Below are 16757 nucleotides of genomic sequence, written 5' to 3'. Positions count from 1 at the left end.
GGTAATTCAAAATTGTTAATACTTTCGTGGCCACTTATTGACAAAGTGCCTATTGCTTTCTGTCTCCGGTTTTTCGGCCGATGTCAGTAAAATCATTAGATGAACGTCGGCCGAAAAACCCGAGACAGGAGCCAATAGTCAGTTGGTCAATTAGGTAATCGTTTTATTAATTTAACTACACGTTTCATGCGGTTAGCGCATCATCGGACTGTTGTGGGGAATTATTTAATTAAAATGCTCCACAGCAGTCCGATGATTGGATGAGTATTTATTTTTTTTTTAATTTTGCCATCCCACTTGGGAAAATTGCTTGTCTAATGATGTGATATTTTGCCTCGCAACTTTGGGGGCGGTTTAAAGGCACATTTTTAGCCATAGCATGTAAATCTATTTTTTTTTAATGAGAGAACCCTGTTTAATAAAGCATGAAAGCCAATGCAAATTATCTAGCGCGCGGTCGCATGTGATCGCTGGTGAGACACAGAAAGAATGTCTAGCATTTTGTTAATTACTTCTTCTGTTTTCTGTTCTGAAATGCAGTCGAGGGAGAGCCTCGCGCGTTAGACTGGGCGCTCTAATTTAAACTCTATAATTTTATAAAAAGTCACTGCGCACTGCAGGGCGAATACTCGCGCATACTAGTAATTATATAAGCAAATTTCCACTGCGCACGGACGAGAAACCGACGTGCGGATAATCAACATATCATTAGTGATTAATATTGTATTCCCAATGTATGTAGCACAGTGCACTTCAGTAATTATATTTATGATTAAAGCTACTGTGATTTCATTATTTGTTTAATCCATGATCCAAAATTTTCAACATTATATGTAAACTGTATTTTTAGTATTTACCTCATTTTAACGCAGAAATAATGTGGCCCACCACCCTCCTTCTTACGGCGACGAAATTCTCAAAGCATATGCCCGATGGCACCTTATCATGATTTAAATATATTCACTGATTTTTACATATTTCTATCCATCTCAATTCAGCGCAACAAAAATTATATTAAAAAAACTAAAATAATATAAATAATCATATTTACATACATATATATATTTATTTAGTTACTTACAGAAGCTTGAAAGGGTGTTGAAGGGGAGAGCGTGCTGATAAGTAATTGATAAGATCACGATAGGAAATTTTTTAGCATTGAAGCTAGCCAGTCAGGTCTTCGCGCGCGCAAATTGAAGCCCTTACCCACGATAAATATGCGGTAATGCATAGACATCTGTGGGTCCGTGTGTTACGATATGTTCAAGTGCTCTTTACTAGTTGAGATGCGCTTTTTTCGCAAGCTTGATTCATTTGAGGTAGTAGAGCATAAGCTATGTATATTCAGTCGGCGGAAAGCAAAGGAAGCCGCGCGGAATTAGCCGAGCGGTCTCAGGGGCTACAGTCATGGACTGTGCCCCTGGTCCCGGCGGAGGTTCGAGTCCTCCCTCGCGTATAAATGTCTGTGTTTGTCCTTAGGATAATTTAGGTTAAGTTGTGTGTAAACTTCGGGACTGGTTACCTTAGCCGTTATGTCCCATAAGATTTCACACACATTTGAAGCAAAGGAAGAACTAGGCAGGCGACACTGCCTTTGACAAGATGCTTGATTTTGGGCGCTCGACGACCTGATTGGCTAACTTCAGTGTTAAATAACTCGGAAACAGCGCTACGCGTCGAATTTTTTTCTTAGCAAATATTCTCCAAAAACCTCAGCAACTATACAAGCTTTGTTCAGACTGTTTTTAACCACCCTGCCTGTATCTAATAGTCACAGGTGTTTTCCTTTCTTTCACTATTTTCAGTACGTGTTTCATGCACAGTAGCCCCGCGCGACCCCTACCACCCCCCCCCCCCCCTCTCCACCCATCACCCAACCCTTGCGGCGCCACCCGCCATTGCCACCCGCGCTGCCCCGGCCAGTCAGCCCGCACGTTATTTGCTCGTTTCTTTCGACTCGACTGAATCGGGTTATCGAGTAGCTTTACTTTCCTTGTAGCACGCGCGTTCTCGTCATCGTATTTTATACGTTTCTGTCTGGCACATAGATAGCTAACACATTCCTACGAGAAAAGTAGCGGTCATTCTAGTGATCTCTATATGTTGTTCTGTCTGGCATTTGTTCGAGAAAAGTCCCGAATATTCCACTGTTTTCTTATACGGAGAACTCTCGATACTTAGCGTTTTATAAATACCGACTCTACGCCCAATGGGAAGCTAGTTTACATTCAGACGCAGAAATATTAAGACTGAAGAATGAATAGGTAAAAAGTCCTAATAGTAGCAAGTGCAGGTGTGAGGATTATATTTTATTACGGTAAAAGTAAAGGAAGCTCAAGATATCTTTAGCGCCCCCAACTTGAGGTTTTCCTTTACCCGTCACTGTTCCTGCAAGGGCTCAATCGGCAAGCTGTAAATGGCTTAATGTGATATCTTAGGACTCTTTTAATTATAAAGTTTACGGCCCACGCTTTGCACAGTTGTTGATGACGGGATTCGAACCCACAATTCGTTCTCTGCCATCCTTTGATGAACAGAGAAGCGAAGAAAGGCAGGAGATTGAGGGGGTGGGTAAATGGAGGGGGTGGGTGGAGAGTGGGACTGTGGTGAGAACAGGATCCCAGGGTGAGATTTTCACTCTGCAGCGGAGTGTGCGCTGATGTGAAACTTCCTAGCAGATTAAAACTGTGTGCCGGCCCGAGACTCGAACTCGGGACCTTTGCCTTTCGCGGGCAAGTGCTCTACCAACTGAGGTACCCAAGCACGACTCACGCCCCGTCCTCACAGCTTTACTTCTGCCAGTACCTCGTCTCCTGCCTTCGAAACCTTACAGAACTTCGCAGGAGAGCTTCTGTAAAGTTTGGAAGGTAGGAGACGAGGTACAGGGTGAAGTAAAGCTGTGAGGACGGGGCGTGAGTCGTGTTCCGGTAGCTCAGATGGTAGAGCACTTGCCCGCGAAAGGCAAAGGTCCGGAGTTCGAGTCTCGGCCCGGCACACAGTTTTAATCTGCCAGGAAGTTTCAGGATCCCAGGGTCTCATGACACACACGTAGACGTTTCCTAACGTGTACTCCAGTCGGTGGAGAACCAAACACTGCTCATGCAAACAGTAAATTGGCTTTGGTATCTTTTCACAATTCGAATGAAGATGTACGTATCTTGGTTGATATATAAGAGCACAGTGTTGATAGTGTACTCAGACTAACTTGAGCAAGAACAATATACTGATAATCACTTAAGTTTGGAGTGGAGTACAAAACAGGTGAACTTCTTAGGTGGATATGTATGCTGCAAATGCTGCACACAGCACCAATCTATCGAACAGCTACATCTCCAAGAACGTCATTAGCCGTCTGAGAATTTTTCAATTTCAAATTACTCTGCCAACGCAGTCTTGTGTAAAAGGTTGTGCACATTACTTGAACGAAGGACACAAGATTAATCTACATCTACAACATGCTCTGCAAACTACCTAATGGTTTGTGGCGGAGGGTACTTTCGGTATCGCCTGTTCCACAAGCGAATAGTGTTTGTGAAGAATAATTGTCGATAAGCCTCTGTATTAGCTCTAATTTCTCGAATTTTCTCCTCGGGGTCAGTACAAGACATATATGTGGGGAAAGTAATACGTTGTCAGACTCCTGAAAAGTGGTGGCCCTAAATATCAATAGTAAATCTCTGTGTGATGCACAAGCCTTTCTCTTAGCGTCTGCCAGTGGAGTTTGCTTAGCATATCCGTAACACTCTCTCGCCAGCTAAACGATCCCGTGACGAAACGCGCCGCTCTTCGTTGGATCTTCCCTATCTCCTCCATCATTCCTACCTGATAGGGATCCCAAATAGATGGACAATACTCAAGATTCGGGCGAACAAGCGCCTACCTTCGTGGATGAGTTATACATTTGCTTCCAATGAATCTGAGTCTGTGTCTGCTTTTCCCCCTATCTGTTTTATGGGGTCATTTTTCTTAAGGTGGCTCTGGATACTTACGCCTAGATATTTTACGGCAGACGCTGTCTCCAGCTGTTTGTCATCAGTAGTGTAGCTGTACAGTAGTGGAGTTATTTTCCTATGTATGTGCAATATTCTACATTTATTTATATTCAGTGGGGTCAACTGGGAGACCCTGCACCATTCATCAATTCTCTGCAGGTCGTTCTGCAAATTATTACTATGTTCTGGCGTTACTACTTTTGTATATACAACTGCATCATCTGCGAGTAACCTTAGGCAGCATCCGACGCTTTCCACTATATCATATATATATATATTAAACAGCAACGGTCCTATCACACTTCCCTGTGGTACTCCGGATATTGGCTTTACATCTTTCGATTTAGTTCCGTTAAGAGCGAGATGTTGAGTTCTAACTGTCTTGAATCTAATCGCAGCACTGTTCCGATACTCCGTAAGCTCGAGTTTTGCAATGCCTTACTGACATCAAGGAAAATGGCATGAACCTGAGCGACGCTATCCACTGCGCTGTGAATCTCATGGAGGAACAGGGCGAGCTGAGTTTCGCTGGATCTCTGTTTACGGAATCCATTTTGATTTTTATAGCGTTCATTTTCCAAAAACATCATAATTCTTGTGCATAAAACATGTTCCATAATTCTGCAATAGATTGACATCAACGCTATAAGTCTAGGATTGTGTGGATCTGCCTTACGGCCTTTCTTCAAAACGGGAATGACTTCAGCTTCTTTCAAGCCGTTAGGTACTTATCGTTGCTCAAGCGATCTACGATAAATTACTGCTATAAGGGGAGAAGTTCTTTCGCATAATTTTTATAGAATCTTATAGGATCTCATCAGGTCCTGAAGCCTTTCACCTACTTTGCGACTGTAGGTGATTTTCAATTCCGCGTTCGGTTATCTCAGTATCTGCTATTTCGATGTTCGCACGACGATTGCAAGAAGGAACAGTGTTACGATCTTCCGCGGTGAAACAACTTCGGAGGACCGAGTTCAGTATTTTGGCCTTCTCTCTGTTATCTTCCGTTTGGATGCCGGTGTGGTCGCTGAGAGGATGAATAGATGATTCTGACGCACTTACTGATTTCACATACGACCAAAATCTATTAGGGTTTTTTCCTCAGGTTGGTTGAGAAGGTCTTACTTTCAAAATCATTGAATGCTTCTTTCATTGCTCTCCTATTGCTCATTTTCTCTTTGTTCAGCTTTTGTTTGTCAGCTAGATTTTTACTTCCCTTGAATCTGAGATGAAGTGCTCTTTGCATACGTAGCGCTTTTCTAACGCGGCTATTAAACCATGGGGGATCCTTTCCATCCCTTAAAACCTTACTCGGAAAATACTTGTTTAGGGCCTATTGAACGATGCCATTGAAGTTTTTCGATTCGTTCTCCGCATCTTCGTTCACATCACTGAATATTTGATGCTGACGCTGAGGTATTCTGAAATTTGTATCCTGTCACCTTTGCTGAGCTAATATATTTTCCTACCTTTCTTAACATTCCTTGTAGGACGCATCATCATAGTTGCTGTCACAGCCTTATGATCAGTGATTCCTTTCTCTGCGTTAACTGATTCGTTAAGTTCAGGTCTGTTTGTTGCCAGGAGGTGTAAGAAGTTACCCTCACGAGTTGGTCCTCTAACATTCTACTCAAGGCAATTTTAGGACAAGGCCTTCAGAACAATGACAGACGATTCCCTGCCTCTGCCACAAGTTTTGATAGCACAACACTCCCACTGTATATCTGGCAAGTTGAAGTCACAACGGCATGACCAGGAAAATTACTAAAGATATTGTGCAAGATCTTTCTGAAGCGCTGTACAATTACAGATCCAGACCCAGGTGGTTTAGAAAAGCATACGATCATTTTTGATCGTTCTCTCAGATTCAGTTTCACCCAGAGTAATACACATTCGGAATCCGTGATAAACTCTCTCGATTTTAGCGAATTTTATACTGCAATAAACACGCTAGTTGCCTTCACCAAATCAGCCAGCCGCCGAAAGGAGCCGATAATGGCCTCAGAATCCAAAGCGGCAGGTGTCATTCGTGCCGGCATGCGCCCCTACATGCAGCCGGTTGCACCCAGTGCGCTCGATAGTCGCCTGCAGGGCCTCCTCCACATAATGGCTGAGATCTCCCGGCAGACATACCGAATGCACGCTGGAATTCTTTTCCGCCTTACCTGCTATCTCCCTGAGGAGCTCCATCACTCGCTTAACACTGGAACTCCCAATGACAAGATTAAACGTGAGAGCATGCCTGCATGAAGCACAAGAATAATAGGACATCTGAGTTTTCATGTAGTCTGACAGAGTACAGGAAGGACTTAAAACTTCATTGTATCCTCTTTTGTGACAAGATATTTCCGCGGCTCCGTAGTCATTCAGGAAGGGTGGTAACCTGTAGATGATATTTTCAATTCGACTGTTTGATAACAAGCTATCGGATCAGATCTAGTGAGAAAAGAGCTGGCGTGATTTCTTGCACCAAACGATTTCCGAACAGCACCCATGTAAGTAGATGAGGAAGAAACTTTCAAGAAACCTGACTGTGTTAACTAAGACCTCTTAGTAACTTCAAATTCCTTCATGAGAGTGAAACATGTTCCTCTAGTCTCTACTTTCGGTTCGGGAATTTATAATACTGATTCTCCAACAGAAATTCTTATCCTTTGAAAGACGTCCACTTCATTCACCATTCAGTGCTCGCATTTCATGTTTCTAATCCACGCATTCTGGTATTCGGTAAACTAATAATTCAGGTAATATCAGTAATTTCTATGGGTTGCCTGATTTATTTGACGATTTTTACAGCTTGTCTCACTCTGATCTGTGAGAGGAGCTTGGCACCAGGAATTTTCTTTATTTGTGGGCGAGGGCAGCAGTCTTCCTAGCAGCCATTATGGCTCCCCGTTTCCTATCCTTTTTCCGATCGCCAGGGTAGCACGTGGTGGCGTTTGAAAGTTCAGTAGTGGCCAAAGTTTCTCCTGCTCTCAGTTCCCCAGCCTGCCTTACCAACCTTGTTACTGATATTTCTTCTCAACTTTAACGTCGCGAGGTCGCCTCCCTGTGAAATTCGGGCCCTATGATTAGCCAGTTCAGGTGCGCGCCCGTTTTTTGCGGGCGGGCGCCAACCGCCCTCCGCGGATGGATAGTGGACAAAGGGGCAGTAGTCAGTTCTAGTGTGACCGTGCCTGAGGCCGGAGGTGCTGCTTCCAGGAGATGAAGTTCGGTAAACATGAGCGCCGACGTGCACTGTAGATTCGCGCCCTGCGGCACAGAGGGAACCTTATAGGTCATTGTACTGATGTGCGCTCCTTTAATTACGGTTTATGCCAAGTTTTCCGTGTTATTCGCGCCCTGCGGCACAGAGGGAACCTTATAGGTCATTGTACTGATGTGCGCTCCTTTAATTACGGTTTATGCCAAGTTTTCCGTGTTATAAGACTGTAGGGGTTTCCTTATACAGTCGGGCATAATGTGCGAGAAGTGTTGGTTGGTCACAGAAGCTTGCAGTACGGCACTTAAGTGCATACATTCATGCTCACTTTTCCACTTGGTCCGAGAGTAGCTTTTTCAGTTCTCCTGTGTAAAATTCGACTCAGAATTTATGTCTTCCTAACTTGAAAACTTGTGCCCTTTGTCCTACGCCACGTGGTGAGAGTCCGGCGCCCCTTCATGTTTCATTAACGTAGGCGGACCGCGATCCATAGTTATATGAATAGTTTCGCGTCTTGCTGGTTGTATTCCTTTAGTACAGTAGGCTACCTAGCGATTCACCCACAGTAGCATCTTTATTAGTCTTTGGCTGATTCATGGTGGTGGTTGTTGCATGCCTGCAACCCTTCCTTTAGTAAATTGGACCCCATTTGATAATATGGCGATCGTCCCTAAAATTCCTTGTCTCCTGCTATCGTGGTTTCTTATGAACGAGCGTTGGGGCAAGCTGCTGAATTCAATTCTTTCTTCCCCCACACCCATTTGATTGTATAATTGTTAAGTAGTCAACTGTTAAATAAATGAGTCCTTTAATCTGTACATTCTCCCTTTCATTGCGTGAAACCATCCTTAGTGTCACAGTAGAATAATGAAGAACTACAACGGTTGCTACAAGGTCGTGCAGGTCTCGCGCCATTAATGATAGGATCAAGATTCATTATCGCGCCCCTGGCACGACCATTGCACGCATGGCGCCGATAATAGTAATAATAAATTTCAATTATCCCCCATTGATAAACTGGGAAGTGTTCACGGCTCAGTGTGAGTACGTGAGCACTAAATCCACTTGATGTGGTGGAAGTAGTGGCCTCTGTTTACCTTGCTGGTTTAAAAAAAAAAAAAAGAAATATTGGAAGTTACAGCCCCTACACAGAGGAATAGTAACCTGTAAATAAAAAAAAAAGAAAAAAGAGACGAGCCATCGCTTTTACATTTTTAAATTTTATTTTCATATTATCATATAAATGCGTCACCATAACATTCAGCCCGTACACAAATTCATTCCTTCATTCCTGATCGCTTGATTCTGTAATAATTATTATCCCCTACCTCGGGCGTGGGTGTGCGTGTTATACATAGCGTAAGTTAGTTTAAGTTGTATAAAGTAGTGTGTAGGCTTAGGGACCGATGACCTCAGCAGTTTGGTCCCAAAAGACCTCACCACAAATTTAACAAAGGAAAAATTATTATCCCTCTACTCTTGCTAGGTATTGCCTGCTGTTACTTCCTATCGAAAGAGTTACTGGTAGTAAAAGAAATGGCATTACAAATATCTGAAATGAAGCTTAATTAATTACGTATAAGGAGTATAACAATGGTACATAGCAGCAGAAACGAACAGCTGTAAATTATCAGGAAATATGACACAGTAGTTAATGAAAACCATTGCACAAAAACTGAAAAATACATAACGAAACACAATTCAAACAGTGCCATTGAGGACAATCAAATAAGACAGAACCAAACGAATTCCACTACATAAACGCCAAAAATTTATAACAAGAATCTTGCGTGTATTAATTATAATAGCTATTCACACACAGCATGGGATTTTGTATGTGTTACCGTTGAGGCATAATCTCCTTTTCTAACGCTTCATGCGTTAAAAATGCAAAGATGATAATTGGAACACTTAAGCAATTAACTAAAAATCTTCCATTGATTTGCCAGGTGAAGATGACGTCATGTCTGTCAAGAGCTAAGAGTTAACTTTGTTTTAGTTCCGTAAACAGAATGTATTACCCATTGCAAAACGTTAAAACGGAAGTTTCTGGCATTGTATTAGAGCTACAGTTATTTAACCTGTTTTCGCCTGCACAGATACATAAGTCTCACAAATGTATCTGACTCTCACAGATATTACTGTGAACTGCGTGTACATAATTTGGAACAATAGTGTAAAATCAGTGCGTCTAATCAAGTGCTAAAACAGTTGACCCCTGTGAAGCCCAAACGACATGAGATGAAAACATATCCTGAAAGTCAATTTTACCCAACTGCCTAAAATGAGTAGATTCGCAGCAGTTATGATAACAGTTTTCATCTTCAAGTTGTCACCAGCAGCCCTCATAAAGTTTAGGAAAGTGGGAATGACTGTTATAAATGTAGTGTCATATCAGGCGATTTGGCGCGAGTTTTGTGCTGCCTTGAAGTTGTTTGCATTGCAATAACAGGTCGGTTACACAGAAAATACATGTATTAGTGACTTTTTGAACACCATTAAATAACTCTATTTCCGTTTTGTTTTATTCAAGAAAAGGCCAAACGATCGTGTAATAGGTGTGTAGCCCGAATTTATATTTACGTTTTATAGCAGAAAGCATAGAAAATGAAATATAATTGTTCTTTTTCCTTTCCACAAATTTAAGTAGACTATATCTCTTCATTATTTACTTCCCAATTACGGAATGTGGCGAAAATATTAAGTTGTTTTGTTCAGAAAGTTTCCACAAGTGGGGTATTTACGTACACTTCCACTGTAACTGTGTTTTCTTGGCTATAGATAGTTTAATTGATTTATTCTTACAGAGCGGAAAGAACCTAAATACCCAAAGAAGTTAGTTCCGGGTTGTGGTGTACTGGGTTCTGTCGTTTCTGTAGATGATGCAACCAGTGAAATGAAAAGTAACCATATAATCTTAGGGAAATCGGTTAATGAAACTGAAGAAGGCTGGAGTCAGATATTTTTCTTTTCTTTGTCGTATTTTCCCTTTATACAAAGGTGGGCCGGCAGAGGCATACAGATGCTATTCTTTGGCCAACAGAAAAAACGTATAGCGAACATGGAGACATAGAAACAGAAACACATGAATGTTAAAAACGGAAGACTCAAGAACAGTAATGAAGGCATTCGTGGGAATGCACTGGTTTCAGAAACGAGGTCCACAGTGCACACAAATGAAGGTAATCAGTTTTACACTCGAACGAAGGAGCACACCGAAGATAACAGTGACACACAGAAACAAGGGAACACTGTTGCACTAAACACACTGCATTGCACACTGGTGGCGATCTTTGGCACATAAAACAATGAACACACTTGATGAGATGGGGGGGGGGGGAGACTGCCACTGGGTGTAGGGTACCGGCAAGGGGGGTAGGAGGGGGGAGGGGAAGAAACCAGTGGGAGAAAAGAAGAGAGATGGAGGGGAGAGGGTATGGGTAAGGGCAGGGGTAGGGGTAGTTGTAGGTGTAGGTGTAGGTGTGGAAGCCCGGGGAGGGGGGGAGGAAGTGGGAAAAATGTGAGTGGGGAAGGGGAAGGGGGAGATACTCTTGTGCTTTTCAGAGCTCATTTATTGCAGCTCTCTGCCATGATTCATTACAAGCAGTGACATTATAGTTATGGGATCCATGTCTAAATGACGTACAGCAATGATGACAAAGCTCAACATGGCCGAGCGTTGGCATAACGCCACTGCTTCTGTCAGCAATGTCCACAGACTCTGGAGCTAAGGTGGCAGCAGTCGAGGCACTACTAATGCCGCTGGAGGTAACAGGCGGCACAGCGACTGTGACTCACTGCAGAAGCCGTGGGTAGAGGGCGCTACATTTCTGGCCTCAGTTGGCTCAGCAGCAGCAGCAGCTCTGGCCCTCATTTGTCAGGGCAGGCTGCCCTAATGCAGGGTGCTTCGTGGACTGCCTGTAGCGTTCCATATGGCGCCCCTATTGCTACAGAGACATGGTGGTACTGCTGTGTAAAAATGAGTTGGTATCTATACATTCACACGCTGCCCTTGCTTGGGTCTTATTATCCCTTGCGTGTGTACTAAATGCTTCCACAGATGCTTGTGTGGAAAAGCTTCCATGTTGTCTCATTTAGGTGCTCCTGTGACAACCCTTTCAGCAAATCGTCTGGCTGACTTGAATGGCAGCGTGTGATGGCTGTGTTGTGTTTTGTAAGACGTAATATACGAGGTTGTCTGGGATTGGCTTTGTTGTATGCTACGTTCTACTTTGCTCATTTATGACTGAATGTGGTAACTGCGCTACATTGCTCTCCTTTTGAAAGACAACCAGTCCCTCGGGTCGTCATGCCTGAACTATCCTCTAACACGACATGACAGATCCTGCAGCTGCCATATCTAGCTCTGGCGTACTCTTTCAGAATTACTTTTAGCAATAACTTCCCTTAAACGCGACATGTCCGCAGTCTTATGCTCAATTTATTGTTATCGTTTGTTGTCTCCACGATTCTAGGAATCCAGAACCATAGGAATTAGAGCAATGTCCAGATGCGAAATATTCCTTGTCATCTGCTTTTTGTAGATACAAACATGGACTAGGCTTAGCAGAACAATTGTCGATGCAGGACACAGAATGACAATGGGAAAAATTGTTTACCTTTGGTACTGGTTGTCGCCATACTGTCTCAGATGCTGCATCAGTGTCTTCATCTAGACTCGACCCTCCTACTCGCCAGTGAATTTCTCTATGGACTTTATTCACACAGGTCCTATGGTCTAATTTAATGTAGTAAGATTAATCATGGCTGGTAACACTTTTATCGGTCTCGTGGCCAATACAATCGAGACTGCGATTCTTCCTCGAAGGTCTGCTACTCTTCCAATGGCAGCCAAAATCCTCCATGATGTGCTAACACATGATAATGTGTCTCCCGTTGCACTCTATGAATCAGTTTCACTGGTACTTCGAGAGGCTTTCAATAAGTACCTTATGCTCTTTTTGTTCAGTATTCGGATATACTGTTTTATTACCCACTCTTTGGGCTCTTTAGCTGTTTTTCAACATAATCTATGTTCAGTGCGATAGTCTTAGAAACCTTACAGGAAGGGCCTGTATGCCAAGTGGTACCACGTGAGGCGTGGCGCCTCTTATCCCTCCTGTCTAGAGCCTGTGTATCGGGAGAATGACTCATGCGTGTAAAGTGACAGACGGTCTGAAGCAGGTTCAGTAGAGTATGTAGTTCTAATTTTCAACTGATAGAGGACAGTAGTGCACAGAGACATTAATAAAACAGGTCAAGAGAATAATTTCGTAAACTGTTCTGTTTATTTTTTGATGGAATTTTTGTTTATTTATGTTTGTTCAGTTTGTATATAATTTTAGTAGTGTGAATAATGTGTGAATGTGGTCGAAATTTAATATGCAAATCATTGTTCTACTTATAAACTCTGTACGAACTAGAGTGAGAAATTTTTAAGATAGTGTGAATGCAGACGATGGGGAATTTTGTACCATAAAGTATTAAGTAAGTTTATGGTAAAAGGAAGGCTAGTTTGAGTGAAAATGAAAATAGTTAATAACGTAAAGTATAATCAAAATTCAATAATGTTAAGTATTTATTTCGGGAAAAGTGCAGTTCGAAGGTGTGTTATTTGATGATTGTTTAGTCACGAAAAGCGCGAACCAACGCGCGAGAGTAATGTTTTTCTATTGGCCTTAAGGAAATCCGACCAATGAGAACGGAGTATTCTTTGCACGTCTTTTCTCTTGCAGGTATGTGGTGAAAGACTGAGTAACATGGAAAGTATAAAGATTTTGTAAATACAGTCTACAGTCGTAGCCCAGACTTTCGATGGTAGGGTCGTGTGTAGTATGAGCTCCAAAGAAAGTTATAATTTGCCGGTTTTAGTCGGGCTACATGTTTCAATAGTGTTTTAAAGTGAAGGCATATTTATTCCTGTGTGTTTTTTTTTTCTTTTTTTGAAAGTACGGATTTTTAAGTAATTTTGTATATGGGAAAAACAGTAATTCCGCGTGTCATATTGAGCGGATCGGTGACTAGAACCTTGAGTGCATTGTCTATCGATAAACTTAGTAGTATGGCGAGCATTTTCATGAGAACAATCCGTGCTTAGTACCTGTTCACATTTCTGGTAATGCGTTATTATAAACTAGCTAATGAGAATGAAAGGGTGTTTGTTTGACTTTGTTAAGATTAGAATGGGCTTGGCAGTGAACATGTCAATTATCAGGGTTCAGAATATACCGACGTTTTGCCAGCATTTCCATGTTTCATTCAATATTAAGAGGTTTTACCGATTCTTGGAACAATATCGTTGTATGCAGCCTGGTGTGAGTTGCAGTGCGGTAGGTTTCTGCTCGGCGTTCCTACCGCCGATATGCTGCAGTGAGTCCCCAGGTAGGTGCAGGTGAAGGACGAAGGGAATCGCACCGCCGCACACTGTGCATCTGTGCCGGGTAAACAGCCGAGAAGCCGTAGTCCGTGGCTAAGAGAAACTTTGTTAAAAGGCCATATAGTGAAACAAGTTTTGTAAAGCGGTACAAACAGAATTTTGAACAGAATGCACTGCGAATCGGCAGAGGGTCTTAAAACAATGAACAGTCACAATACAACGACCGCACATACAAACAGTAGTTGGCGTCATAGCGGTATCAACGAGAAGCGGTACAGCAGGATGTCACTACCAATGTACACAATGAGCGGGGACCATGAAACTGGTACGGCAGACAAAGGAGGTCAGACTTGCAGTTTCAGGATGCCGAGGCTGCAGCATTCAATGAAAGATACGTTTATTATATTTGTTGTGTTTGTGTGGTGAAAGACTGAGTAACATGGAAAGTATAAAGATTTTGTAAATACTGGTATAGTAATAAGAATTTTGTTTCAGTGTAACTGCTTCGCAAATTTGCACACCTGAACTTCTAGAAGGAGTAGGTGTTAAAATAAAAGAGGAGGTTTTCGACGATATTTCTGTTTTATTTACGGACAGTGGAGTAGAATCTGCTTCAAGGATGTCAGTTAATGTAACTAGTTTCGGTAATGTAAATCTTGAAAGTGACATTAAACATGAAATAAGTAACAAACTATTGCGTGATGACTGTGTTAGAATTCCTACTGAAACAAATGTGTTAAATGTGGATATCAAATTTGATATAGTACCTGTGGAACAAGGTAAACAGGAGACAGTAATGCAGAAGATAGAACCAGGAAGTATGCAAGAAATGTTTGCACCTCTAATGGGGGTCTATGAAAGATTTGATTGAAACAGTTGGTCAGAAAATCAGTAAATTTGATGCATACCTAGAAAAGCAAACTATTGATTTTAATTAAGAAGTTTAAAAGCAGACTGCGGTTTTAAAATAAATGTGGAAAAATGATATGAAGTCGTTAGAAAGTAAAGTGGGTGGCAAGGTTTCTCAAGTTCAGAATGACTGCCAACAATCCATTATAACTGTAAATACTGTATAAACAGACGCCTTAAAAAAGTTGCTAATGGAAACGTACAAAGGGTAGATTTGATTAAAGGACGTAAGCAGAAAGCAGAGGTCAAAATAGCGGCGGTAGAGTCTATATGTGTAAATGGTCACAAATTGTTACGTAGCAAAATCAGTTCTGAATATGCAAAAAGTATGAATGAAGTAAAACATGTGTCAGACCGAGTGGGTCTGTCTGAAGAAAATATTATTCAGCTAACTAACCAGGTAGAAGAGGTTGAAAGTAAGTAAGATGAGCACAGCAGTCGATTGTGCCAAGTTGAAACTAACAGTATTGGGTGTAGTTTTGTAGCAGAATCGGCTGAAATATCATATGTCGCTAACAGGCAGTTTTCAAGTGTTTTCCGGCAGGAAATATACATCCAAAAGAATTTTGGAATGACTTTGAAGGTGTTCTGCTTAGTTTGTGGTCACACAGACAAAAAATTGAGTTTAGTTCGTATACATTCTTGGGAGAGACTAGAACTTGGAAGTTTGTCGCTAGTTGACAGTGTGATATTCTAGATAAATTCAAAGAGGCGTTTTCTAAAGAATACTGGGGCAAGCTATGACAAATGGAGTTGCTAAATAGCTTCTGGGCTGGGGAAAATTTTATCCCAGAATGGGAATTGTAAGAAAGGTTGCGTCAAAGTGGATGACAAATTTGTCATATTTAAACAATAAAGTCATGCCAGAACATATTGTTATGGGCCTGGAAGTTAACTGCCTATGAACTGGCCAAACAAAATTATTAAAGCTCTGAGGATTGACGTTCATAAATCCATTAGTTAATTGGCGAGAGTTGAGAAGTTGTTCTATGAGGAGGAGCATGCAAATCGTAATATCAGACCACCAAATAATGCAGAACCGCGGCATAATGGAAACGTTAACATAATTGGCGTGTACTATGGGCATAGCAGGAGCAGAGGTGCTATCGAACAAATCATAGGTGAAAAAATGGGGAGCACGTGCCCAATTATCGATCGTATTCTCTGGTGCGAGAGGATGATATTGCTTCAAGGCAACACCAAATGGTGGTAAACGTAACAAATGGTACAGAATCCCAGAACACATCATACTAAATGATGTCTGTGAAAGGGCTATCGTTTACCATATGAGAAGTAGTAATTTGAACCTGCTAGCCAATCTCTTTGTACATGTTAGTAATGAACAGACAGGGATTATAGGTGGGGAGCAGAAGAAGGTAGTAACACAGATGAAACGAGCTACATAACAGTCTGTACATTGAACGGAGAGTTAGGGGATTTTTTTGGCAGACATAAACAAAATAAGCACTGTATTGTAGACGAAATGGGTGATGTATTAGCGGAAAATGTGACAGGACCTGATTGCCAGAAAGTCTTTAGCAACCAGGTTGAAGTCGAGCCTTGTTCTGGGTTAGGAGAAAGTACAGAACCTGCAGAATTACTAGTGATGTCAGTGTAGAATAAATACTAGCGTCTATAAATGATGAGATCTACGAGGCTATGAGGGCGATGCACTTAAATGGTGATCAAAATGGGGTCAGTCAAGTAACTGTGGAAAAGAAGAAGAGAGAGAGGAAAGGGAGAATGGCGGAATGCCACAAAAAATTTGAACTGTCATTAGTGGACAGAATAGTTAGTATAGGATAGAAAATTAATGAGGGTAATTGTGGAAAAGTCTGTGTAATTTCTGGAAACAGGGGAGGTTTCGATAGAAGCAACGCTGTGAACTATTTATTGGGGGAGGGTTCTGACTCCAGCAATGAGAGGAAGGTGCTGAGTCAGCCAGTAATTAGTCTGCAAGTGTGTGGCGACGATGTACAGTGTTTAGCAGATAGTGGCACCGATTTAATTGCTGTTAGAACAGGTTGGTTAGAATCGTTGCCAAGTAGAAATGAACTTGTAGTAATGCCAGTAATGGTGGTACAGATAATTATAGCTACAGGAAAAGTTAAAAAATCGTTTGTAAGTGCTCCGTAACTTTCTTATAATTCCTGATATATGTATAAAAATGCTAATTGGCGTAGCTTTCTGTAACCAGTCCAAGGGTAGATTAAATTTTAATAAAAATATAGTAATTTAAAATAAATAGGAAAGATATGGTTGTACCTTTTCTTCGAAG

This window comes from Schistocerca americana, chromosome 3 (assembly GCF_021461395.2).
Source record: "Schistocerca americana isolate TAMUIC-IGC-003095 chromosome 3, iqSchAmer2.1, whole genome shotgun sequence".
Classification (NCBI taxonomy): domain Eukaryota; kingdom Metazoa; phylum Arthropoda; class Insecta; order Orthoptera; family Acrididae; genus Schistocerca; species Schistocerca americana.
Note: the sequence above shows the minus strand (reverse complement) of the source record.